This window comes from Ictidomys tridecemlineatus, unplaced genomic scaffold (genome assembly GCF_052094955.1).
Source record: "Ictidomys tridecemlineatus isolate mIctTri1 unplaced genomic scaffold, mIctTri1.hap1 Scaffold_231, whole genome shotgun sequence".
Taxonomy (NCBI): Eukaryota; Metazoa; Chordata; class Mammalia; order Rodentia; family Sciuridae; genus Ictidomys; species Ictidomys tridecemlineatus.
Window position 1 is genome coordinate 235,202 of NW_027521991.1, and position 26,867 is coordinate 262,068.

The 26,867-nt window shown below is 38.2% G+C and overlaps 1 long non-coding RNA gene across 2 annotated transcripts in view; it reads right to left on the reverse strand.

The window, feature by feature from the left end:
- The window catches only part of LOC144373095 (uncharacterized), a 58,937-nt gene that overhangs the window by 2,161 nt on the left and 29,909 nt on the right, over nucleotides 1-26,867 (reverse strand). Inside the window, exons 3-4 of one of the 2 annotated variants that reach the window (XR_013432880.1) lie at nucleotides 5,187-5,271; nucleotides 1,818-1,868 (exon numbers count right to left, since the gene is read on the reverse strand). This is a non-coding gene — a long non-coding RNA (uncharacterized LOC144373095). Of the gene's footprint in view, nucleotides 1-1,817; nucleotides 1,869-5,186; nucleotides 5,272-22,879; nucleotides 23,178-26,867 lie in introns of those variants that run through there. The other variant, XR_013432879.1, reaches the window with a different exon arrangement.

Below are 26,867 nucleotides of genomic sequence, written 5' to 3' on the forward strand. Positions count from 1 at the left end.
GGTCATGATTCCTGGAGTGCCTTGTAGTAATTTACTAAGTTCTACCTTTATTTTGTGTGGTTTACTGTATCTCTTTCTTTTGAACATGAAAAGTTTTTAAAAATGTACCAGGAAACCTATTCTGAATCCCTTTGAGTTAACTGGCATATGATCATGTTCTCCTGGAATAAAGCCCAGAACCTTCGCCCCAGCGCTGGCTTATCTTCCTGACAAACCTTTATTTTGCTATCGAGAAAGTGACATCATTTATTTCAGTCACATCATCCTCAATCTTTTCAAACATAAGTCAGAAAGTTGCTCTCTAAGAAAATGTTCTGCCATCCAACTGGAAAATTCCCTAATCTTGATTGGACCATACACCAATTATTATTTCTAGGGACCTCTGGGGCTTCTTAGTTGGTTTTATGGACCTTGGTTTCCTCACCTTGGGGAAGCCTTGATGCTTTCTTGTTAGAAACATTAGGGGTTAAATCTTTCGTTTGGTTTCTGAATAAGAATAATTGTTTTCCTGGTTGGCCTTGCTTTGTTTTGTCTGGAAAAAAATGTCTTGAACATTATTTATATGTTCAGAGGTTAAGCTTTAAGATATATTCTAACTGAACTGAATTTTCCTATTTTTCAAAACATGAAATTTTTAGATTCCAAATTTTTCTCCTGCTTTTCCTACTGCAAGAATTTTTGAGTCCTACATGGTTTCAATGCTAAAAATGTCCCAGGTACACTACAAAATGTCTAAACTATATGACAGAAACTGATAATTTGCATTTTTGTTCTGATGTCCTAGAGCAGTTCTTGCCTATTTAAAAATTTCCATGGTTTCCAGTTGCAACTCCTTTTAGTAGAATTACTCAGTGAGTTCGTGTTTCTTTTGGTCATATTTCTATTTGTATTTACCTGCATATTTGGTGACTTATTTCCTGCAAATTAGTTGCCCTATCCTTGTACTATTCCATGAAGACTTATAACTTGGATCTCAGCCAAACTTTTGAGTATGTTTTTTTCCATCTTTATGGGAGAGGGTTTTTCCTTTCTTATGTCTTTGAATCCAATTCATCCAACAAATAGTTTTGAGTATGTCTTCTCATCATAACACTATCATGGGAAATCAGTGTCCCATAGAACCTACACTCTTGTCTTTCAGGTCAGACCATAGCAGGTGCTCTTAGTTGAACCAGTGCTGAGTTCCAAACAGTTATGGATTCCGAGTCAGTGGGGCCATTGTCAGGCTTGAGTGTGATTATTTTTAGAGTGGGAATGCCTTTCAAAATGTATTTGGAATTAACATGGGTCTATGTTTTCCATGAACGCATTCTTCAAATGTCCTAAAGCAGGCTAAGCAATATCTTTTTCAGTACTACGAATGCTTTAATTCTTGACTAACTGGCGAAGTTCAGTGGTGTAGGTGCCTTATCATGAATGCACTTATGTTTCCTCAGGCAGTTACTGGGAAATATCTGGCCCAATGTGGCAGCCTCATAAACTCTCTTCATGGCACAGGGGAGGGATTTAAGAATCAGGATGTCTTTAAAATGACAGTATGGTAGCTTCTACATTGTCTACTCAGCAGATTTCATTGTTTATGTTCAAAATAAAAGAAAGAGTGCACTTTCAATATGAGATGATTGTAATGGGCCAGCCTTGCTCCATGGTGACCATGAGTGGCCAAAATGTGGTGATCAAACATGACACACTGGAAGAGACAGAGAGGACTAGGTGGAGCACACTATCAGACATTGAAGAAATGTGACAGGGGACACTATATTAAAATTGTAAGTTTTAAAAATAAATGTTTGACTCATTTATATGAAGCTAGTCACCTTCCCATCTCCTAGAGTGATCCTCTTCACCGTCTTTGATTAGGAATCACCCTGAACAAAGGCAATAAAATCATTATCAGTGAAAAAACAAAATACAGAGTATCATGTAGACAATTGATTAAGATCTAAGAGAAATTTATCTCTTACTGAAACTTCAAACCTATGCATTTACTCAACAAATATTTGGAATGGGCATGGTCCATATGTGCTGGGCAGTGGCCTAGCCAATTGGCACATTGTGATAAATCAGTCTTGGCTTCTGTCCCTCAAAGTTAAATATTATACCTTTTATATATCACCAAAAAGAGAAGCAGACTAGCAAGGTTGCAGTCATTCTGGATCAGCACTCAGGGACCATGTACATAAATTATACAGGCAACATTTGTAAATCAAATGAAATCCACTACTTCAACAATTATATCAGTTATTCCCAAGAGACTCAGTTTTATTCAGATGTAATGTGTGTAGAAACTTTTAAAATTTTAGTTTCAAATGCTAATATATTTAAAATTATTTTCTTCATCTGCTATGTATAAACCTTGAGGAACTATCAATGTCCTCAGCACTGTTTTCTTAATCAGATCTATTTAAATCTCATAGAAAATAAGTTAGCTAATAATATTCTGTGGGGGGAGGGTCAACGAGGAGAGAAACAGGAAGAAAAGGGAAGAATAAGTGCCTACAGAGTGCTGAGATAGAGAAAGGGTGACAAACTCTAGATATAGATTGGAGCGGTGGGGATATACAACTGGGATTAGACTAAGTAAACTGGAGTTATGGAAATGTACAGACTGAGTTCTGTGGGATTATACTAAGTAAACTAAAGTTATGGAAAAGTACAGTCTGAGTTCTGTAAAATTAAGGACCTTAGCATTTGTGCAGACAGTCCATAGCATTAGAAGGTAAATTGGTTTGGGGACAAATGATCTGTAAATAAGGTTAGCCTTATACAGATTAAAGGTGCAAACTTTTAAATTGTTTCCAGAGTTCAGAGACTTCAGTTATTCAGCGCTTATACATAATTTCTTAGAAAAGCAATGTAGAAAGTCTTCAGTTTCTAAGTAAAGGTTTAGGGAAACCACATGTAGGCATGCAGTCCTTTACAGATATTTTCACTTAATTTCCACAATCCATCACTACAGTTTACACAGGAGGAAACAGACTCAGAGAATAGAAATGTCTTACTCAGGATCAGTTAAGTAGCTAAACAAAGGTCAAGCTGCCATTTTCTCTATGCATCTTAGATAAATCTTTCCAAAATATGAACGAAGGCTACCTACAGGAGACTTACCAGGGATAAGCAGAGCACTCAATTAGAGAATTCAATTGGAAACCTCCAATTGGATATTCAAATGCAGATTCCTGAATTCCATCTACTAAATCCTTCTGAGGGCAGAGCTCCAGGAATCACCAGTTTAACAAGATCCCCAAGTGATTTTTAGGAAAGGTAAAGTTTGAGAACCATGAAAGGTGAAGTTACCAGATGTAATAAATTTTCAAAAAGTCCTGATGGGCTAATATCAGCTGTTTTAAAAAGAGGGTGATTATTATGACTGGAATATGAGGTGTCCCCCAATAGGTTCCTGTCTGAGAAAATGTAAGAAAGTTCAGAGGTAAATGATAGGTTTTGAGGGCTGTAACCTAGTCAGTGGATTAATCCATTTGATGGATGAATAATGAATGGATTACTGGGTGGTAACTGTAGGCAGGAGAGGTGTGGCTGGAGGAAGTAGGTCACTGGAGGTGTGCCCTTGGGGATTATATATCTTGTTCCTGGTACCCTAACCTCTCTCTCTTTCCCTGCTGCCTTGAGCTGAGCAGTTTTTCCCTGCCATGCCCTTCCACCAGCAAGTTCTGCCTAACCTTCAGGCCCAGAACCATGGGATCTGCCCACCCCGGAATTAAACCTCTGAACTGTGAACCCAAAGTAAACATTCCCTCCTGTAAGTTGTTCTTGTCAAATATTTTGGTCACAGTGAAGCAGACAAACACAATGATGATGATGAATTGCAGGAATCTCTCTATTGCATATAATCTAAGACCATCCAATAAGCTTTATCATTAATTTGTTCCTTGCTAACATCAGCAACTTTCTGTTTGTAGAAGACTTTTTCTTAGGCCCACTATTGTAAGCTATTGATTTCAACTGCTTTTCTTCCATTTCAGAACCTCAAATGGTTAATCTGGGTTTGGTGTCATTGTTATTCCTTTAAGAATTCCACTAGTGAGTTCAGGGAGTGGCAGGGCTTGCTGTGACCCTTTGTTAAAACAGAATCCTTTGATTTGTTGTCAGGAGTTTTGGATTCTGCAGCTGCCAAGACATTTGGTAGTCTTCAGGCAAGTCTGTGACATCTTCCCTAGAATCTTCTGGGTAATATGCTTATTCACATCCAAAGCCACTTTGCATATGAAAAACATGAAGGCCATTAACCACAAATAAATCAGGAAATATAACAATGTCTCCCTGCAGCAGTGCTCAGTTTATTGCAGTGTGTGTGTGTGTGTGTGTGTGTGTGTGTATTTAGATCTTTGCTTTCCCTAGCATCCCTCTTTAACTTTCCCCCTGTCCAGACACCAATTATCACTTTTCTCTCTGTTTCTTTCTGTCTAGGGATTAAATATTACTGGTAAGATTGGCTTGAGCTGAGTCAGCCATGGTGAATCTAGATTCCTAGTCAATCTCCAAAAAACATAACAGACCAGGGGCATAGGCCAGAATCTAATAGTTAATGATTTGTTATTTTCCAGAGTCTGAAATTTTAGGTACTTTTCCAAATGCTGCCTGAGGGCTTCTATAGCAAATGTGCATGCCTGCCCTTCCAGACAGCCATAGTCAGTATCTTTAGGGGAAATGGGCCATCCTGATTTCTGACCAGGCACTAGCCCTGAGGGTGGTCTCTGGACCCCTAGCTCTTCATTAATTCTGCCTTTCCTTCTGCCTTTCCTTCCCTCCAAAGGCTGTCTGCTGATCTTACTGATAAAGACACTGACAATAACTATTTTTTCAGGAAGTAAAAGCATAATGGAAATTATGGTAATTATAATTTTTTTCCATAAATGATTGTAGTAAAAGTGAACCTTTAAATATACCTTGATTTAACACATTATGATACATTGGAAAAAGAGAATTAAGACCTTTTATAATGCTGTGTATTACAATAATGGGATTCCAAAATAGCAAAGGCAATAGAATATCCATGAAAGAATATCCTTTGACCCCAGGGGCATATTAGCAATCTCAGGTACTTTTGACTCTACAGGCCTTTACCAATAAAGAAAAACAAAAGTTACTATTGCTGGGGTTCAGGAGGAGTGAACATCTCAATAGAACCATCATTTATATTTAGAATGTATGTTTAAGGTACACACCAACCAAAGAGATAGAGGTCATCTAAGGATGTGCCCAAGATAGAATCCATTCTGTTGCCAAGTTCTTGTGGCGTAGTTTCAATCTCTGGGGACAAAAAGCAAAAAGTCATTCGGTGTCATTTGGTATTGACTTAAGTTATGTGAGCTATTTCATATCTTTCTTGTCCTTTTTTTTATACTTTGAATACCCTAGGATAATGACATGTATTAATCAATAATTTATTATCTCATTTATAAATCTCATTTAATCACTCCTTAGGTTCTTTATTTGGTTATTTATTTCATGCTTATAGTAAACTTGTGTGTTACTTCACTTCATAAATTTAAAAAGTTGAGGTACAGAGATGTTCAGGTGATATTTATGGTATTCTGTTCATCCTTTATGGCAAAATAAATTATCTCAAAATGTAGTGGCTTACAACAATAATCACTTTCTTTTTACCTCCACTGGTTCTGGGGGTTGACTGGGCTCAGGGAGGCAATTCTCACTTAGGGTCTTCCATGGAGTTGAAGTTAGATGGTGGCTATGGCTGGGACCTTAGATAGGCTGCTCATTCAGAACCCTACTTATGGTCTATGTGGCCTGAACTTCCCCACAGGATTGATGCTAGTCTCTAAAAGCCAGCATCCCAATGGGACAGGTAAAAGTTGTGTTGCCTTCCTAATTTCTTAAACTTTGAAGTATTATAGGTTAACCAGGAATTACAAATATAGCAATGGAATTCAGTGTACTCTTTACTTGACTCCTCCCAATGATGAGATCTTCTGTTTTTATAAAATAATATCATAACTAGGAAATTAGCATTTGCAAAATGACAGAACTTATTCTGTTTTGCCAGTTTGGGGGTTTATTTTTTGTCTTTTTTTTTCTTTTCTCTTCTTTTTTGTGTGCTGGTGGTGGTACTAGAGATTTCCCCAGTACCAAAAAAAGAAAGAGAGAGAGAGAGAATGGTGCTCGGCATGGTGGCATATGCCTGAATCACAGTGGCTGGGGAGGCTGAGACAGGAGGATTGTCAGTTCAAAGCCAGCCTCAGCAAAAGTGAGGCACTAAGCAACTCAGCGAGACCCTGTCTCTAAATAAAAAATAGGGTTAGGGATGTGGCTCAGTGGCTAAATGCTCCTGAGTTTAATCAATCCCCATTACAAAAAAAAAAAAAAAAGAATGTCCTGCTAGTTGCTAGTATCCTAACTCTACCTCATTTTAATTCAATTTGATAATTATTATTACACATTCCATATCTATTTGAAACATACATTTAATACTGGGACTAGTTTTAAAGGAAGATACTTACAAACCAAAAAAAGATATCAGATTTGGAGTAATTTCTTTCTTATTATTTTTCCTTTTTTTCTTCCTTTTTTTTCCTTTTCTTTTTTTGTGATGGCTATTCAACAAGAACCTCCTGAATGCAGGGCACTCATTTTAGCACTATACTGTAGCCCAGGCAAATTTTTGACAAAACAGAATAGATAAGGCTCACCTTTGGCCACGAAAGCATCCTAGAATATTTGAAAAACTATATAGAAAAGGGAAAAAGCGGGCCAAGGACCTGAACAGACACTTCTTAGAGGAGGATATACAATCAATCAACAAGTACATGAAAAAATGCTCACCATCTCTAGCAGTCAGATAAATGCAAATCAAAACCACCCTAAGATACCATCTCACTCCAGTAAGATTGGCAGCCACTATGAAGTCAAACAACAAGTGCTGGCAAGGATGTGGAGAAAGGGGTACACTTGTACATTGCTGGTGGGACTGCAAATTGGTGCAGCCAATTTGGAAAGCAGTATGGAGATTCCTGGGAAAGCTGGGAATGGAACCACCATTTGACCCTGCTATTGCCCTTCTCGGACTATTCCCTGAAGACCTTAAAAGAGCATGATACAGGGATACTGCCACATCGATGTTCATAGAAGCACAATTCACAATAGCTAGACTGTGGAACCAACCCAGATGCCAGTCAATAGATGAATAGATAAAAAAAAATGTGGCATTTATACACCATGGAATATTACGCAGCACTTAAAAATGACAAAATCATGGAATTTGCAGGGAAATGGATGGCACTAGAGCAGATTATGCTTAGTGAAGCTAGCCAATCCCTAAAAAACAAATACCAAATGTCTTCTTTGATATAATGAGAACAACTATGAACAGAGCAAGGAGTAAAAGCAGGAAGAAAAGATTAACATTAAACAGAGACATGAGATGGGAGGGAAAGGGAGAGAAAAGGGAAATTGCATGGAAATGAAGGGAGACCCTCATTGCTATACAAAATTACATATAAGAGGTTGTGAGGGGAATGGGAAAATAAACAATGAGAGAAATGAATTACAGTAGATGGGGTAGAGAGAGAACATGTGAGGGAAGGGGAGGGGGATAGTAGGGGATAGGAAAGGTAGCAGAATACAACAATTACTAATAGGGCATTATGTAAAATTGTGGATGTGTATCCGACATGATTCTGCAATCTGCATTTGGGGTAAAATTGGGAGTTCATAACCCACTTCAATCTAATGCATGAAATATTATATGTCAAGAGCTTTGTAATGTTGTGAACAACCAATAAAAAAAAGAAAAAAAAGAAAAAAAAAGAAAAGGGAAAAAGCATTTCCTCAAGGATTTACAGGCCTGCTTTTGGCATGAAATGTCAGAGCACAGAGCAAAAACACAGAGGGCAAGTGTACTGCCAATGGGGGAAGAGTAGCACTCGCCCACCAGTGGGATGGGCTGGATGATCATGTGTTATGCCAGCTTTTACAGGCACTTAGTTGGAGTCCTTATGCTGACCCTTCATAGTCACATCCACCCCTGCCTGTCCCCATACCTGTACACTGGCAACCACTAATCTGCTCTCCATTCCTATGGTTTTGTCATTTCAAGAGTGTTGTATAAGTGGAAACATATAGTACATGACCTTTTGAGACAGGCTTTTTTCCACTAAGCCTTTGGGATCTGCCAACTACACAAGTGTCAATAGTTCCTTTTACTGATAAATAATATCCCACATATCACCTTTTAAGTCCTAGCTTTGCAAGTCACACAATTGCACTTTCATAAAACAGATCTGTGAATTTCCAAGAGAAGGGAACACAAGCCCGTCCACACCTTGATGACAGTAGTATCAATGTCAGTTTGTAAGAAAAGCCGAAGGAGAACTGTTCTGATGATGCTCTACCACATATGATCTACAACAGACAGAGAGTGGCAGGGGTGGCATTTGAACCCAGGCAGTTTGACTCAAGAGTCCTTATTTTTACACTATCAACTTGTCAATCTTCCTATCCCAGTGGGAATAAACTTATTGAGAACTTCATTAAGAAATAAGGTATATAAACATGCTAAATATACAGCACTAATTTTTTTTGTGGGAGATGATACAGGGGATTGAAATCAGGGGCACTCAATCACTGAGCCACATCCCCAGCCCTATTTTGCATTTTATTTAGAGACAGGGTCTCTCTGAGTTACTTAGAGCCTCACTTTTGCTAAGGCTGGCTTTGAACTCACAATCCTCTTGCCTCAGCCTCCCAAGCCACTGGGATTACAGGTGTGCACCACCACGCCAAGCAAGTACTAATTTTTCAAGTAAAGAATTTGAGGACATAAAGGCTTGGCAAGATCAAAATCCTACATGTTTATTGAGGGCAAATGATAGGAAGAAACAAGTGAGTAGCCTGGAAGTCAAAAAGACAGATACAATTCATTTTCTATTCTACAGAACTTCTGACCTCCAAACTTCCTGCTTACTGGATGTACTCTGTGAATGTCAACCACCTAGGAAGCGCTCCTTCCTCACTAAAATTGGAACCACACTTTTATCCTAGACAACCCAAATAGTCCTATCTTCTGCCAGATGGGTTTTCGAGAAAAATTCTGGAAGCACAACATTTCTACTAAACACAAATAGGTCAGTCCTGCCAACCCCAAGGTCATCACTAGCCAATGGCACATTTGTGTGAATTAGAAAAAGACAATCTTTCTCTGGGCAGATAGAACCAGATATCATGGCCTTGCCTTGGTTGTGCTCATGAGTACTCAACCAAAAATGATTTTTGACAGCTCTGCCACTTACCATTTTTCCCCCATTGATTCCATAAACATTTCAGTGCCTACCATAAGCCAAGAACTTTTCCAGGTGCTAGAAACATTCATACCCCCCACCTCAGGAACTTCAAAGACTTTATGAGAAGCCATGAAGTAAGCAGAGGACATGACATAATGCCATAAATCCATGACAAAGCATGGGAGGCAAAACCTAGACTAGGGGCAGGGAAATGGCTTTTAGGAAAGGCGCCCCAAAGAATGCATCTCCTGAGCTGCATTTTAAGTCCTGGAAAATGGGACTTAGCCCAGGGAATAGAGGTAGCAATGCCAACCAATGATCCTGGGCATGGGCAGCAATCACATAATGGAGGGCTCAGAGCCACAGCTAGCTCTGCAAAGATTTCTGTGTAATGTAGAGAAAATGTTTCCTTTTTCCCACCCCCAAAGAAAATGAAGCTGTATTCATTTTCCAGGGCTGCCATAACAAATTACTGTAAACTTAGTGGATCAAAATACAGGAAAAATTCTGTAAGCCACCAGTCTGAAATTGAGATGTCAGAAGAACTGGTTCCTTCTGGAAGGGCTAGGGGGAGAATCAACTTGCTGTTTCTCTTCTGGCTTCTGGCTTTCCAGGGCTTCGCCTCCTTCTTTACATGAGGAAATATTCAGTGTTTTTCTCTTCCCTGCTGTACTTTTTCTTTTTTTTTTTTATAAATAGACTTGTCATTGGATTAGGACCACCCTCATGAATCTAGAATGATCTCACTTAGAGGCCCTTTTCATAATTTCATCTGTAAAGATCCTTTGACTAAATAAGCCCCATTCACAGGTATCAGAGGATATAATTTGCACTTGAGTTTGGGGAGATTACAATACAACCCACTATAATCCCCTCAGCAGATGAAGCCGCTGGGTTAAACTGGGCCCAGAGCAAGGCAGCACAGCAGGGAACTGAGTCTTTGTCAACAGCAGATCTAAACCATTAAGGAAGTATGTGTTCATTAAGGAAGTATGTGATTGGTCATTCTGGAAACTTTGCTCTAACAGCAGTATAGAGAACAAATTGTTTTACAAGGTGACAAAAGATTCTCTACTTGACCAACTTTTATTCAGCTTTCTAAATCTTCTACTAGACCCATATGTGCCCATCCTTGTAAAACGTGGCTTTAGCAAGAACCCTGATAAGTCAATTTAGCAAGAATCCCCCAACCTCAATATGTCTTCCTCCTCAATTTACCATCAGATTCCTCATCCTCCATCTTCCCCTAGGGATTGTCTGATCACACTGGCCTGCCTTCAACAATAATCCTCTTAGGTCAGTTTAGCCACAATCCCCTTACCTCTGAGGTTTCCTTTTAAAAATTTCTCCACCCACTAACCCCAGTCTTCTCTTTGGCTGTAAATTCCCAGTTGCCCATGCTGTATTTGGGGCTGAACCCAATCTTCTCCAATCATTGCTAGACCTGTTTGCAGTGCTCCCTGTATCTGTTGAAGTGGTCCAGGATAAAGTCTTCCTGACCATGCTTTAACAAGTATTGTTGAAAATTTTTAATTTATTTAATAAAGAGTAGGTGCAAGAGGATAAGAGATGACTGAGCCATATTAGGGTCAGCAAGTCCAATGAGGAGACTGTTGCAAAAATAGAAGGAAAGAAGGTCCAAAACTATATTAGTGGCAGTGGGGATGAAAGGAAATGAGAAAGCAAAGCTCCCGAGATTTGGAACTAGATGAGGGAGTTGAGATAGAGCTAGGAATTAAAGAAGATCCCCAAATCTCTAGGCTGGAGCAACTGAGTAAGCTGTGGTGCCACACACTGAAAACACACACACACACACACACACACACACACACACACGTAATTTTAGGGGGTGATGATGATTTCAGCTTGGGCTTTGTTTAAAATGAAATGCCTGAGGAAACATCAAAGTGGAGCTTATTCTGAACCCCCATGAAATGGGAGGTCCAGTGTGGGAAATAACCAAATTCCTAGGGTATCATGTTACTATCCTAAGACAGACAAAAATGAAAAATTGGCAGTCTTATGCTATGTAAGAGTGAGTTTTCTGTAATCTGACACTTCTAAACCTGCACTTTTACTTGTTGCTCTAGTGTTTATTTATCTTCCATAAGCATTCTGACAGTGTTTTCTCAGAACTGAGAAAAAGCTGCAAAGAAATCTCCACGTTGTCTACACAGAAGAAAAGTGTTTATGCACAAGTAACTCACCAAAACGGTGTCTTTGCAACCATATAGACAAAACAGGGTTTGCTAGCATTTCCTTAAAACCCAGCATGTTTGATCATATCAAATGAAAGCTGAAAGTAGATCCTGAAAGTTTAGGCAAGACTAACTTCAACTATTACCCATGATGTACAGATAAAGAACCAGGGAGACAGGCCACTTGCCTATCTGAAGGTCTCAAGGGAAACAGTGGAAACAAGGAAAATAGTTGGAAACAGTGAAATCTTTTCCACTTAGGGACACTGTTGAGGGCCACAATCAAGTCAAGATGGCACCTGGCACTTTGCCAGGAGGAGTGGTTTGTGAAGCAATGCCAGCGAGTCATTAAGATGATGATGATTCCTTAATGACTGACTGCTGTATCTAGATGATGTTAATTAAGTTAAGCTGTGTGTAATTAGTTAAGTATATATACCTCTACTGTCCCGTAATAAAGCGGCTCCCGCTGTATCAACCTTCACAAGTTGCTTGTCACCCCCCCCACCGGTTATTTTGCCCAGCCAAATTGCAGCAGGACACTTCTGAGCTGAATAAAGAAGTGGTTGATCTCTCTGACCACCATAGGGTGCTAAAAGGTGGGCCTAGAATAAGAATTTGAGACTGTTATTTCAGGGCTCGTGCTCCTCACTGAGCTGCATCAGTCTCTCTGCAAAAGACAAAGTACTCTTAAACTAACCGACAACTCCCTGCCCCCCTGCCCCCACCCTTTCACCAAGTTAGAACTTGGTCAAGAATGAGACTAATCCCTGTTCAAAGATGGATATAAAAAGACAAATTTAGGGAAATAATGACTATCGCATTTCATCATCTTTCCTACCCCTATGGCTCCTCCCTTCACTTTTCCTCTTCACCCTATCCAGGTCATCATTACCCTAAATACATGTAAGAAGACAAGAACAATGTGGCTCTACTTTGTGTACAACCAGAGATATGAAAAATTGTGCTCTATATGTGTAATATGAATTGTAATACATTCTGTTATCATATATAACAAATCAAAATTTAAAAAAAGAAAAGAAAAAGTCAAATTTAGTCAGTGCAGTGGCACACACCTATAATCCCACTTCCCAGCTGTTCAGAAGGCTGTGCAGGAGAATCCTAAGTGCAAGACCAGACTGGGAAACTGAGTAAGACCCTCCCTATCTCAAAACTGAAAATAAAATGGGAGTTGGGGATATAGCTCACTTTACAGCATCTTGGGTTCAATCTGTAGTGCTGCAAACAGAAACAAAAACAAAAACAAAACAATCAAGTAATAATAAGTTAGAGAATCTTTCATCAGAAACTTAAAGAATGAGAAATGACGAGAAAAAAAAAACTGTCACTAACTTCCTTGAATTTTTCCCTCAGATTAATCTGCATAGTAGTACTATGTTGTACTGGTTAAAATACTGTGTTCTTTTATTCTAGATTCTGTGATGAAGAGATTTACAGTGGAGTATTTATCGTTTCTTTCTGAATGAAGTTCTTTATAGGATCCCACTCTCAAAAGGGGCCCCGTAAAACACATTATTCAGAATGCAGTATAAATTCTAAGAGAAACTGTGGAGGCCTGAATAGGCTGGGGATACTCTCTACTGTTATGTATAACTAAAAAAGAACAAATAGATTTATTTATTTATTTATTTTAATTGTTGGTTGTTCAAAACATTACATAGTTCTTGATATATCATATTTCACACTTTGATTCAAGTGGGTTATGAACTCCCATTTTTACCCCGTATACAGCTTGCAGAATCACATCAGTTACACTTCCATTGATTTACATATTGACATACTCATGTCTGTTGTATTCTGCTGCCTTTCCTATCCTCTGCTATCCTCCCTCCCCTCCCCTCCCTTCCCCTCCCCTCTTCTCTCTCTACCCCCTCTACTGTAATTCATTCCTCCCCCTTGTATTATTTTTCCCTTTCCCCTCTCTTCCTCTTGTATGTAATTTTGTATAACCCTGAGGGTCTTCTTCCATTTCTATGCAATTTTCCTTCTCTCTCCCTTTCCCTCCCACCTCTCATCCTTGTTTAATGTTGATCTTCTCGTGCTCTTCTTCCCTAGTCTGTTCTTAGTTACTCTCCTTATATCAAAGAAGATATTTGGCATTTGTTTTTTAGGGCTTGGCTGGCTTCACTTAGCATAATCTGCTCTAAAGCCATCCATTTCCTTCCAAATTCTATGATTTTGTCATTTTTTAATGCAGAGTAATACTCCATTGTGTATAAATGCCACATTTATTTTATCCATTCGTCTATTGAAGGGCATCTAGGTTGCTTCCACAGTCTTGCTATTGTGAATTGCATAAATCAAAGGCATTCCTGTATATCAGCGACAAATCCTCAGAAATGGAAATGAGGACAACCACTCCGTTCACAATATCCTCAAAAATAATAAAATACTTGGGAATCAACCTAACAAAAGAGGTGAAAGACTTATACAATGAAAACTACAGAACCCTAAAGAGAGGAAAACTTGACTTTGGCATTAGAAACACACATTTTGAAATAAACAAGTTTCAAAAATCGTCTAATGTGTTCCTATTATTCAACTTGATGCCTAAGGGGAAAAAAACTAATATTTCTCAGTACACAAAATACATACAAACTTTTTATTTATACCTAAATCTACTCTATTTTCTTCTAACTAATAGATAGCCAGTGACTTTAAAAAGCACCAATGTGTCAGTATAATTATCTAAAATCTAAAAAAAAAATTCTTTGTCAACTATAAGAGCATGTTTTAAATGCAAATGGAATATTTTTAGAACTTGTACATCATGATATCCTTTGAAAAGTTCCCATATTTCTTATTCTTCACTGATGAAAATCCCTGGCTCCTCTTACCCTGTCACCACTGTGGGATAAAAGAATTCTAGCTGTGAACTGGTCTTTCTTACAGAATCCATTATAGTTGAAGCTCGTGCATTGCATCCAGCAAGTAACATGTTCATTTCCCCAGAGCATATCACAACTCTTTTGTGTCACTTAATACAAGAGGAAAAAAGAAAAAGAAAGGAAGAAACAAAATAGTTTTGGCAATAAAAATCTGCACCAAGGATCTGGAAGCCAGATCTCACAACAGCATGAAGAATGCTACCTAAAGATAAGTCTTATGCTATGTTCACTAGTTAGAGAATTATGCTTCTGAATTAAAAAAAAACAATCTGGAGTAAATACAAATGCAGAAAAAAATCATAAGGAAATATTAATGTCCCCTCCTATAATGGTTTTAGATAATTTGGGAAAATAAATTGGGAGGTGATCCTGAGAGCAAGGAGTATACTCTTTCAATTACTTTTTTTTCATGTATTTGATTTGGGGGACAATAATATAGTCACACTGCTTGATGAAAATGTCTCAGTGGTCTACTTTGGGAACACACATGAATGATTTCTGATTTGAATGCAAGAGATACTCAAAGCATTGCACACCAGCAACAGGGCTGGTGCCTCCAGGCCTTGGAAGGCCCCTGGCTCTCAAAAAGATGGATTCAACCCAATCCTGAGTCTTTCCACTTTCCAAACTCAGACACATGCTCCTGTCATTGTCCTGCAGCTGACGCGACTTGTTGATCCTGAATCATAGCAACAAGGCTCAGAGATTAACAGGCTTTTCTAGAATGGCAGAAAACTTCTGAATTCAAATGAGAAACAAAAGTGAAATAAGATACTGGCATCAGATAAGCAATACATCCTTTCTCTATTGACATGCTGTGCCCAAATCCAAATAAAGAAAAAGGTCTGGTTTTGTAGCATTAGATGGGAGGACTGGTTCTGTCCACTGGTGGTAGACTTTCTCAGTGAGACAGCTCTCTTCAGACAGAAGGATAATTCTAACTCTCTCCCTGGGATGGATATCTGTAATTTTCCCTTGTGACTGTCCTATTTTAAAAATATGATTGTTCTTTATGACTCTTTTAAATTGACCTATTCCTTCTTTGTATATCTTATTACCTTCAATCACACATTGGTTGACTTAGATGTCGTTTTCATATCTTTAAAGTCATGGAGAAATATAACCTGGATTAAAGCACCAGTAGGGGATTCGTAACTTTGAATAATGATCCAAACAATGTTAATTTTGCCCATATCTCAGTAATATCTCTGTGCCTTCCACCTTATTTTTTACACAGCTTCCATTTTTAAACATTCTTTCAGGAATTTTGATAAACATATAAAAGGCAGGCAGGTGATGCATGCCTGTAATTCCTGATGCTTGGGAGGCTGAGGAAAGGATGATTACAAGTTCAAATGATTTAGCAACTTAGCGAGGGAGGCCCTAAGCAACTTAGTGAGACCCTTCCTTAAAATAAAACATAAAAAGGGCTGGGGATGTGGCTCAGTGATTAAGCACCCCTGGGTTCAACCCCTGGTACAAAAAAAAAGCAGTATTCTCAGATTTCTGGACTTCCCATGCTAAGTAGTGATAGAGTTTATTGTCTAGTAAGGGGGACACACATATATCCAGCAAAGTTTACTAATTGCCCATGTGCTCAACAGTGTCCTATGTCTGGCAGATAATAACAGTGGACAAAACCAAGTCCTTAACTTCAGGGTTCAATGTGAATATGCTGGTGGGAAAAATAGTGATATACAAAGCAAGCCAAACCAAAAATTCCAAAATGAAGTGACTGGAAGCACAACAATAAAGATAAACCAATGTAAGTAAATAGGAAATGTTAGGGAAGGTTCTACTAGGTAGGTTAATCACAGAAATGACTAATGGGTAGAATTACTAGAAAGGTAGTATGTGCCTAAATCTAAGAAAAATATTAAAAATTCTATCAAGAACTGTTTGGAGTCAGCCCCCTTAGTCATTCAGCTTGGCTTAGTTGATGTGGTATGGACTGAATTGTATGGTAGCCAAGGCTGAGATCTATTTCAGAGAAATAGAGCCTCCTTTTCCAGTAGACAGACGGTGTCAATGCCAGCCTACTCCAAACTTATACCAAAATGCTTATAACTCAGAAATAAATGCACATAGACCACTCCAGCCATAGCTTTTACCACAGCTACTAGACAGGATTTTTTATTAATTTTCATCAACTAGATATATTTAACATAGAGATACATTGCATAATTTCTAATAAACATTTAATATTTAAGAAACTTGTCATCATAAAAGTTGCATTATTTTCTCCTCTGTTGTCTTCCTCTGATTTAAAAGTACAAAGTATAGAAGAAGGAGGAGGAGGAGGAAGGGGAAGAGAAGCCCCCTTGCTGACCTCTGATAAGATACTGTATTTTTTCCATGTTGGGACACCATTCCCTTTTCTTCCATGTTATTTATCATCAAATAGATACACTAATAATATAGTGACTCTGTGTATTGTACATTAAAATAAGAATAAAGCTTGTAAAGCAGCACTTGTCTTATAATAATTTATGGTAGAATGTTGCATAAGAGGCCTCCAGTTCTCAGTGGTGAACTGTGTAGCTCTCCCCAAAAGAGAGCTATTTACCTCGCTTTTGAACTTGGCAGGACCTTTTGACTTGATTTACCTTTTGACTTGATTTACCAAAAGAATGTGGGAAAAATGACCAAATTCTAGCTCTAAGCCCAGTATTCAAGGTCCTGTACTTCTGCTTCCTTTTGGAACCTTGCTTCCACTATGAGAATGAGCCCCAGCTACCATGGTGGCTAATGAGACCACACACACATACACACACACAAAAAAAAAAACAAAAAAAAAAACTCATGGATTTGAACTCAGGTTTCAATCAGTCAACAGACTACCTGCTTTGAATTGATCCTATAAAAGGGCATGAGCAGACTCTGGAGCTGGTTTTGCCTGGTAAGATACTTCACATCAGGAGATTAAACACTTGGGTTATAAACACATGTAATGGGAGATTACTTTTGTTAACATTCTGCTGGTTTGTAGTAGAAATGGAAAAAAAAATCAGCCCCCAGTTAACATATAAAGTCAATATCTACTGGACACTGGGTTGAAAAAACATCTACACACATAAAGGATTTCTCCAGGTTTTGAAGGTCTGTTGTGTCGTTGAGCAGTAGGCTTGCAGGACCTGTTTTGCAGTAAGCCCCGTGTCCCTTTTCTTCATAAAAGCAGTAGGTGGTACTTGGACAATTTGTTGCTTGGATATGATTACACAAGTCTTATTCTCAAATATGTCTTTCAGAAAAAAAAAACATTTAAAATCAACCCTCTTAGAGTTGTCAGTGGGTAAACTCAAGAGCAATAGAAATGGTCTCTTGTTTGTTAATTATACTTCAGTAAAAGAGCTCACCTTCTTACAGATAAATAATTAGAAAAAGAAATTTACCTGCATGACGCCAATAAAAACTAGAATGAGGAAAAGAGACCATAAAGCTTAGCACCTTAAGAAGAAGTGGTTTATAGAGAGTCCAGACTGTAATGGGCTTCTTCAGTTATATTTTTTTTCTTCTCTGCATTTTTAGTATGAACCATTTTGAGAATCAAAAATGAATTTTAAAGTAAATATCTACAAATGCTTTTTTTTACCAGGCAAGTTTCTGAGTTATGGGTTGGAGAAACCGTTTCTTGACTACCTATGTATACAGTATATATTGATTGGCCTTTGACTGGGTCACTGAAGTGAGAGGGGCCTTGAGAATAGGCCTTGATAAAGAGCAGAAAACAGGAAGCATCTGTGTCTCTGGCCAAGGTCAAGCATGCTCATCCTCATCAGCTATGGCTACTGGTCCCACAGAGGCTGTGCCACTGGACTCACCTTAGACATAACCCCTAAGGTTTCTGATCCTAAAGTAGTCCATATATTCTGTCATATTTGCATTATTGCTCAAATTCAATATGTCAAAAAGAAACTCCATTTGCTTGAGCATAATTTATATGCCCACAGCTGCACATCTGTGAGGGGGAGAAAATATACATGATCCTTTGGTGCTTCTCAGGTATGAAGTGAGGTTGAGGGTTGCTGGGTCTTTCCTCCCATCAAACCCCTCCTAATGAAGAAGTTCCCCAAAATGGGAAGGGGGTTTAGATACCAGCAACCCAAAAAAATGTTTTTCTCTGAAGTAATATTCTCATCATGGTACACAACTACATTTGTGAAATTTTATGTAATAGCATCGGAGAATCTCATCTTAAAAAAATAACCATAATGATTCTATGATTCTGTAATCAAAAATAGTACTAGTTTATCATCTATAACTATACACACAATAATGCATATGATCTAATAGCAGTGGCCCCTTGCAGATATATTTCTAAGAAACCATTAACTCTGAATGTCAGAATTTGTTTTTAACATTAATTTAATTCAGATCCCAGTGGTCATGATGACATTCAAGACAAAAAAAAATTGCTCTTTGCTGTGGATGAACACAATGTGTGCTTCTGTCTGGCGGAGTGAGTTTTATCAAGAAGGGCAGCCAAAGGAATTGCAAATCTTTTGTTTCTCTTTCTCTGAAAGGAGCTAAGGCAAATCATTTAATAAATAATGCCAAGCAATGCTGAGAAATAGTCTTCCTCACTCCTGAAGATATTTAAAAGCTGCTGAAGCTCGGCCTCTGAATGTCAGTAATAGGACTTATTCCCAGATAAAAATACATAACCTGCACTTAATCCAAAGGGAAAGGAGTTTCTTAATCTTTTTTTTTTCCAAATAGATTTAGCCTGTGTCAGCACTTTTCACATTTTCAGTTCTCATCTCCAATTCTGGTCTTTAGGTATTTGGTTTTTGTGAGAGGTAATAGGTAGTGACATCCATGAAACAAAGTATTTATAAGAAGGAATTAGGGAGCTTTGTGCAATTCTTTTCTTCTGGCCACTAGAAAGAATACTCCTTACTGAATAGAGTGACCAGGAAATTAAAATCCAGAACTAATCCACAGACCTCATTCTGTCTATTACATTTATCCTGTGCCCCACCCCATCCCCTGCACTCTGCCTTTAGACAGCAATGGCTCCAAGTTGAACCATCTAAGTATATCTCAACTAGAAAAACTTTACTAGTTTGTTTTCTCAGCTTCTCTGTACACTCTTTATCCCTTCTGGAAATGACAATTGGGAAGTAGGATAGTCAGGTAGAGAAAGAAAGTAGAAACCTAGGTTAAGTTAGAGCACACACCAAGGATAAAACCCTAAGGGTCTGGGATAGGAAAAGCAGGCGAACTGGAGCTCGGAACAGTCTACTGTAGGGTAAAGAGTGTGGGCTTGAGTTAGGTGTCTGGGTCTCAAACCCCAGCTCCATTCTGTAGAATGTCACCAGAGGCAAAATTCTAAACCCTTTTGTACCTGGGTTTCTTTACCTGTATGTGAAAATGGGGATGCATTTAAAATGCATAGCACAGCACATGAGACACAAGAGACTCTCTATACATCTGCACTGTTTATACATTTTTCTCTACTTCTAGCTATAGATAGAGACAAGTGGCTTTCCTTATTTACCACTAAAAGCACATCAACAATTCTAGAATTGTCTCCCACAAAAGGATATGTGTAAAAGCTACCATTAACTCCCATTCTAATGACTTTAGAAAAGAAGAAATATTTCCAGTATTGCAAAGTGAGTTCAAGTATCAAGCTGGTAAACTGTCAATATGTGCTCATAATTGCATGCTAACAGTAAATGCAAATGATGTTATTATATTAATAGCATACAAAATCCTGAAAGTAACTAGGATTCTGATAGCAGCTGCAAGTGACATCAGCCCTCTTCATTGTGTCTTGGATTTGGAAGTGATAATTCTCGATTGTTTTGTAATTGTGTGCTAAATGTGATTATTTCATATCAAATAGATTATTTTGATGTAAAAATGCTGGTCATTGGAACATAGCAGAAAATCTATATAAAACTAATGCTAAGTAGGAAAATAAGGGAATCATAATCTTATATGTACTTTCAATCAACTGAGCTGAGGCCTTCTATATGGACAAATTTCTATATACAGGTGCTCACTCAAGTAGGGTCCCTGTTTGGATGAAATAAAAGGCATCTCAAGAATTGGACTGACACTGAGATCCTGATACAGTCTCTTGCCCCCAGAGCTACTCATCTAGAGGGCCCTCGACCTGTGTACTCCCCACTGCTCAGATGTTGACATCACCATCTTTCTCCTGTGCTCACCTCCCCTCCAGCTGAGCAGCCAATCCTGTTGGCTTTACCTTCAGAAGATAAACTCAGAGCTCCCTTTACCAACCAGTCTAGGGAAAACAGCCTTCATCTGTTGCTACATTGTTACAGTAATGACAGCAATGTTGGCAAAAGGTGACAGTGCAGTAGGTACCAGGCACTAGTCTGTGTATTTCATAGATAACAATTTATTTTGCTTTCACAACCCTGAGGGAGAGGTATGATCATCTTCAATTCGAAGATGAAGAAACTAAAGCGTGTGTGTGTTGGTGGCGGGTAATTTGCCTGAAAATGGCAGGGCTGTTCTCGAAGCTTCTACAACTGTCCACCTAGACACCCCAGTATACTTCCAGCACAACAGACGGTGGCCATTTCAATCCCATCAAGTCAGCCCTTCACTTATCTTCCAGCACCTTCCCATATCAGGAAGCCCACGCTACTCCTCATAACCTCACCTCTTACTTTCCTCACCAGGTTCACTAGGTGCTGAGCCGCATCACTGGTCCCCTCTTTCTTCTGGGCCACTCTAGCATGCTCTGCCTCAGGTCCACGGAGTTCCCTTCTTCGTTTCCTCCCTGTCATTCTCCAGGTCTTTAGTCAAAAAACATCTCATTGAACTCTGCCCTGGCCATTCTATTTAAATTTGGACCTTTCTTCACTACAAAATTGCCAGTCCACATTTCCTGATTCTTTTTCTCTTTGGCAATTGCCCTCTTGTTCTGACATGTTATCTATGCCACTCCTTTGTCTTATTTAATGTCCATCTTGCCCTTCCAGCTACAGATACCCACCCTTTCTTTCTTTGTTGCAATATCCACTCAGCCTAGAACAGGGTCTGGTACATAGTACATGTCTTTGATTTCTATAGCAAACTGATTTTGCTGTATAAAAAGACTGACAACTGGGGTTTCATCCAAAGCAATTTAGAGCTTCACGCCCCAAGCCTGAGCCATGTAATATATAAATTGGATGTTCAGCTCTAACTAATCAGGAAGTGACGCGTTTGCCTTCATCTTCTCCCAGGAGGGCTCTGAAAGCTAGCCTGTTGAAATTCCAGATTTATATTTTTGTTATTTTCCTCTAGAATCCATATCTTTGGGTGCTTTAGCTGTGCTGAAATTATTTAAGCTTTCTCTTTCCTGCTCAGGAAGTGGTTTCTACTAATGTGATTTTCTTTAGAATAAACACAAATTAAAATTGTACATAACATTTGAGTGTTGGTTTTCATTTTCAAAGGCTAATAATTAAATTTCCTTTGTTTTATAAGGTTACAGCCTCAATGTGTGAGAAAAGTACCTGGTGGTTATTGAATTTATTGCTTGTTATTACTGAGAAATCTCTTACATTCAGATGACATAACAGATCCACAGAGCAAACCAAAGTAAACTAAGACTTATCCTGCTTCTGTCTAAAAATCTCCACACACCATTTAAAATTTAGACTTTTAGCTTAGACTTTCCTTATTTGTTTATGTCATATTCATAAAAACACTCAAAAAGATCAGCTATTTTACTTCTAATGGACTTTTGAAGTGAAATTAAACTAAGCCACACCATCATGTCCCAAAGTCTACAGATGTATTAATTTACTGGAGATATTGTGGAGGCTCATTTCTCAACAATTAAAGTGTTTGGGTGCAGACAGCTTTGCATTCAACTTGCTTCCATGTGCATTTAACAACATATTAAGTGAAGAAATTCAACTGTTATTTTGAGATAGTTTATTTGACTACTTCCAGTCTAACAAATGAAATGCTAAGTAAATAAATAAATTGCCAAATAGACCTTTAAAAAGCTGTTGCATTTAATTCTTTATGTAAACTATTTCTATCCATCAAAATTTTCATTTCCATGAGAAGAGAATATTCCAAATCTCATCATAATTATGGTATTACCTGAATGGAAAATACTTTAAAAAATTATTCTACTTTTATGAAAGCTTTAAAGTTCTTCAGAAAATATATTTAGAAATTATTGCCTCAGTACAAATCATGAGAGGAAAAGTAAGAAATTGAGATCAAACCTAGATATCAAAGACATGAAACACCAATAAATTGGTTTAACGGCTATTTTTTTCTCCCATCTAAGCTACCAGGTCTAGTTAGATAAATAAAACAAAGAACAGTGCCAATGTACTGGTTTAGTATAGTAGAGTATGTAATAAACAAGAATATAGGCTTTGGTTTTACCATAAGTTTAGTTGATCAACACAGGATTTTTAGTGATTTAATTTTAATTGCCATTTTATAATATTTAAAATTTTCAACTGTTCAATGTGATCAAAATATGTCCACATCCTCACAGACAAGCAATGGATGTAGGCACTGGGTATAGTGTCTCAAATTTATTTTAAAACTTTACATTTGTTCCATTCCTGGGTTTAGGAGTGACATTACCCGGTGGAATTGGAGTGTATTTTCATTGGAAAATAGGTAACTTTAGTCATTTCACCATCTCACAAAACCGTCAAGCTGTACTTGAAGCAAGTTTGCCAGCTCCAAGGTGTTGATCTCCAGTGCTCTGATGTTCAGTATCCTGAAGAGAAGGATCCAGAATAAAGCAGTAGAAGCAAGAAAGGAAGATGAAGATCCAAGAGGTCGTTAAATGGACCCTCTGAGTCAGGAAGACCCTGTGAGAGAAACAAAAGCAGTCACGCCAAGGGAAGGGAGATTCATCACAAGTACTCCAAGTGCTACTGGGTGAACCAGATACTGGATCCATGAAGCAGAATGGTGGCAGGAGCCAAGGTAACAGCACTGCCCCACCCTCCCCTTCCTCAGCCCAAGGGAAATGATTAGCTCTTGCCTTTGCTTCAATCTGCAGACAGATGTTTCATTTGACCATAGACAAATGAGCCTCCCAATGCAAAGCCACACAGAGCCCAGCTCCAGAGCGCCCCCTAGAGAGCCAGGCTCTGTACCTCATGTGCAAACTTCCAAGAGAGGGACACTGAGTAGCAGCAGGGCACGTAGGGAGTTCTTGTTTGTAAATTTCATGTTTATTTTAACATTTTAATCATAGTTTGTAATGATATCTCATTGTGGATTTAATTTTTATTTCTTTAAAGGCTAATTACATTGAACATCTTTTCACATGCCTGTTTGTATAAGCAACAACTATTCTGCTCATATTTTTTGCTTGGTTTCTAATTGAAGTTTCAGTGCTAAATTTTGAGGATATTTTTAAAAAAATATTATTTATGTAGTGCTGTTTTGAATTAAATGTTTATTTGACCCAAAAGTCATATGTTAAAGATTAATGTGGTTATATTTGGAAGGTGAGGCCTGAGAATAGACTGCATTATTGCCCTTGTGAGAAGAGACAAAGAGAATCTGCTCTAGTGAGCTCATTCTCCTACCTGATGTGCTTTCTCTCTCTCTCCTCCTCTCTCCCCTCACTCTTTCCCTCTCCCCCTCTCTTTCTCTCTCTCCTTATCTCCCTCTCTCCTTCTCTCATGCACACAAAGGAATGGCCATGTGAGGCCCCAGTGAGAAGAGTAGACTCATAAAAGGTTTTGGAAGTCATCTCAGCTCCAAAGACTAACTTCCCCCAAGAAGAACTGTCCAATGGTGAGCCCTGCTGGCTCACATAATCCTGCCACATGATTCTTACCCACCAATCAGACTAGCCCTGCTGGCTCACCTGATCCTTACCCATCAAACTGACTAGCCCTGCTGGCTCACCTGATCCTTACCCACCAATCAAAAAGCACCCCATGCCAACTGTCAAACCACCCCTGGCTCTATAACATGCAGAGATATTCCTCAATAAACAGGCATTTTCTCCAATGGCAAGCCTTGATCATTCTTTCAAAAGGAATCAGAAATATCTCTGCCTTTTCCATTTTCTGAAGGAGATTGTGTATAATTTGTGTTAAATCTATTTAAAATGTTAGGTTGAATTCCCCACTGATACTACAATGGCTTGAAAATTTCTTTTACTTGAGTTTTAAAATTATGAATTAAATGTCCTTAATAATTATAGGACAATTTAAGTGATCTATTTCCTGTTGGATGAGTTGTCATGGTCTCTGTCATGTAAGGAAAGGCTCCATTTCATCTAAGCTGTGAAGTCCGCCTGTTGCGGCAGCATACCTGCCTTCCCAATGGCTGTGAGCTCTGCAGCTACCCTTTACATCCGGGATACAGGAGATTGCTATCTTTACTTTTTATTTTTGTTAGTTATACTAGAGATTTAGCAATGATTTATTTTTCCCCAGGGTAGTTTGTATTAAAGAATCAGAATTTGATTAATTATATTTGTTATCTTCTTTTTTAAAAATTTTAATACCTGCTCTTTATTATCTCTTTCCTTTTTCTGGCTTCTGGTTTATTTTTATCTTCTTTTTCAAGTTTTTTTTTTTAAACTAGATATTTAGAACGTTAATTGGAGCTTTATTTTTCTCTTCCAATGATGGCACTTTAGTTCCACAAGTTTCCCTCTCAGAGATGCATTAGTTGCAGCCCACATATTTTGACATATTGTATTTTTATTTCTACTCAGTTCTATGTAATTTTTTTTCTCCTATGAGTCCTATTTGATCCATGGATATTTAGAAGTATCTTGTTTGATTTTAAATTATTTGAATTTAGCTGATTGTGTCCTTCTGGTGGGGTTCCACAGGTCTGAAAGTTCCAAGGATTTTCTGAAAATTGACATTTAAATCTCCAGGCTTGATTAGATTCAAATTCAATTGTGTGTATACATGGTGTGTTTTTTTCTCTCGTGTGTGTGTGTGTGTGTGTGTGTGTGTGTGTGTGTGCAAGATTAAGTCACATTTAGAAGAACACATCTGGCTGCTTCTTACTGATTCTTGCCTAAATCCATTAATTTCTCAGGTGTTGTAAAATAATGGTATTCTAATTCCATCATTCTTTTTCATTGATTAACCAAAACATTCCTAAAGAGAATTTTTCGTCATTAACTATTTGGTTATCTTAGATAGTCTAAAAGAGATCTTTCTCTTTTTTTTTTCCCCAAAACATTCCATTTTGTGGATACACTGTAAATTATCTAACAAGTTACCCATTAATGAACATATGTATATCTCCACTCATTTTTTATCAACAGTAATTCTGCCTTGAATAGCCTTCTCTGAACCACTTTTCTGTTTTCATTCTTGGTTCTGGCTTGGGGTTGTAGAAGTGTTTTCCAGGGCAAAGATTAGTACATGGTGAACTTCAGGATATAGCCCAGCTCCTCTGATTGAGACAGGCCATTGTGCATTTCAGGGAGGACCATTCTAGGGGAAGATTCCTGGGAAAGACGTAGTTTGGACACAAGTGATAGAGAAATGGAGAAGAAAGGGAAGGAGGAGTGATGAGAGGGAAAACTGGAGGAGTTCAAGGATGGCCCTCAAGAGGAAGATTTACCCCAATAATTTTCAAAAGAATAAGGAATTTCTAGGAAGGTATATTTAAAAAATAGTGCAACAAAAGGAAATAGAAATTTAACAGAAGACTGATTGTAACTATTATCCAAACACGGGCTTAATGGGCAAACTTTCATGAAAGGCTTTTTGCACCTGTTGTGCCCTCTTAGATCAATCCCTGCAGGCAGAAGGAGAATCTTCAAAGAACAGCGGGTAAGTGATTTGCTAAAAATCCTGCAGATAATTGATTAATTGTACTGGCCTTTAACTACTAAAATGGAAGTGATTTTTCAGAGTAGCATGTGAGCGTATTTCCATTTATTTATTTTAAATAAAATGCTGGGATTTGCCATTGAAGCTCTGGGAGAAGTTTGACATGGTGGGTTGTTCCCTTGCACTACCTGTAGACGGCACAAGTAATGCCCCAAGTTCATTGTCAAGTAAAAGAAACCCCCTTTTTAGGCACTGACAAGTAAAATACATACTCCTCCTCGGATCAGCAGTACAGAATCATAATTATATTAGTAAAACACAGTTCACCTCAATGATTTCTATTATCAGTCTCCAGTTGCTGAATAAAAAGCAAAATATTAAGAAGCTGGAAACATATTCTGCCTAGATCATTATGATTTTTCTCCCTTTACTTTATGTACAGATTGCTTACTACCATGGTGTTTATCTGAGAACAAAGAGTATAATTTCAATACACATAATAATTTTCTGTGCTGCTAAAACAACTTCCTACAAAAATCCACACTTTAGAACAATCCCTGTTTATTATCTTCAAGTTCTTTTGTTCAGAAGTCCAGTGAGTTTTGCTGGATCTCTGCTGATGATGCTTCAGCCCCAAGTGAAGAGTTCTGGAGGTCGTGGGGGAGGGTTCAGGTCTGCACCCACTCAGGCTGTTGGCAGGATCCATGCCTGGTCACCTGAGCTACCTTGGCCTTG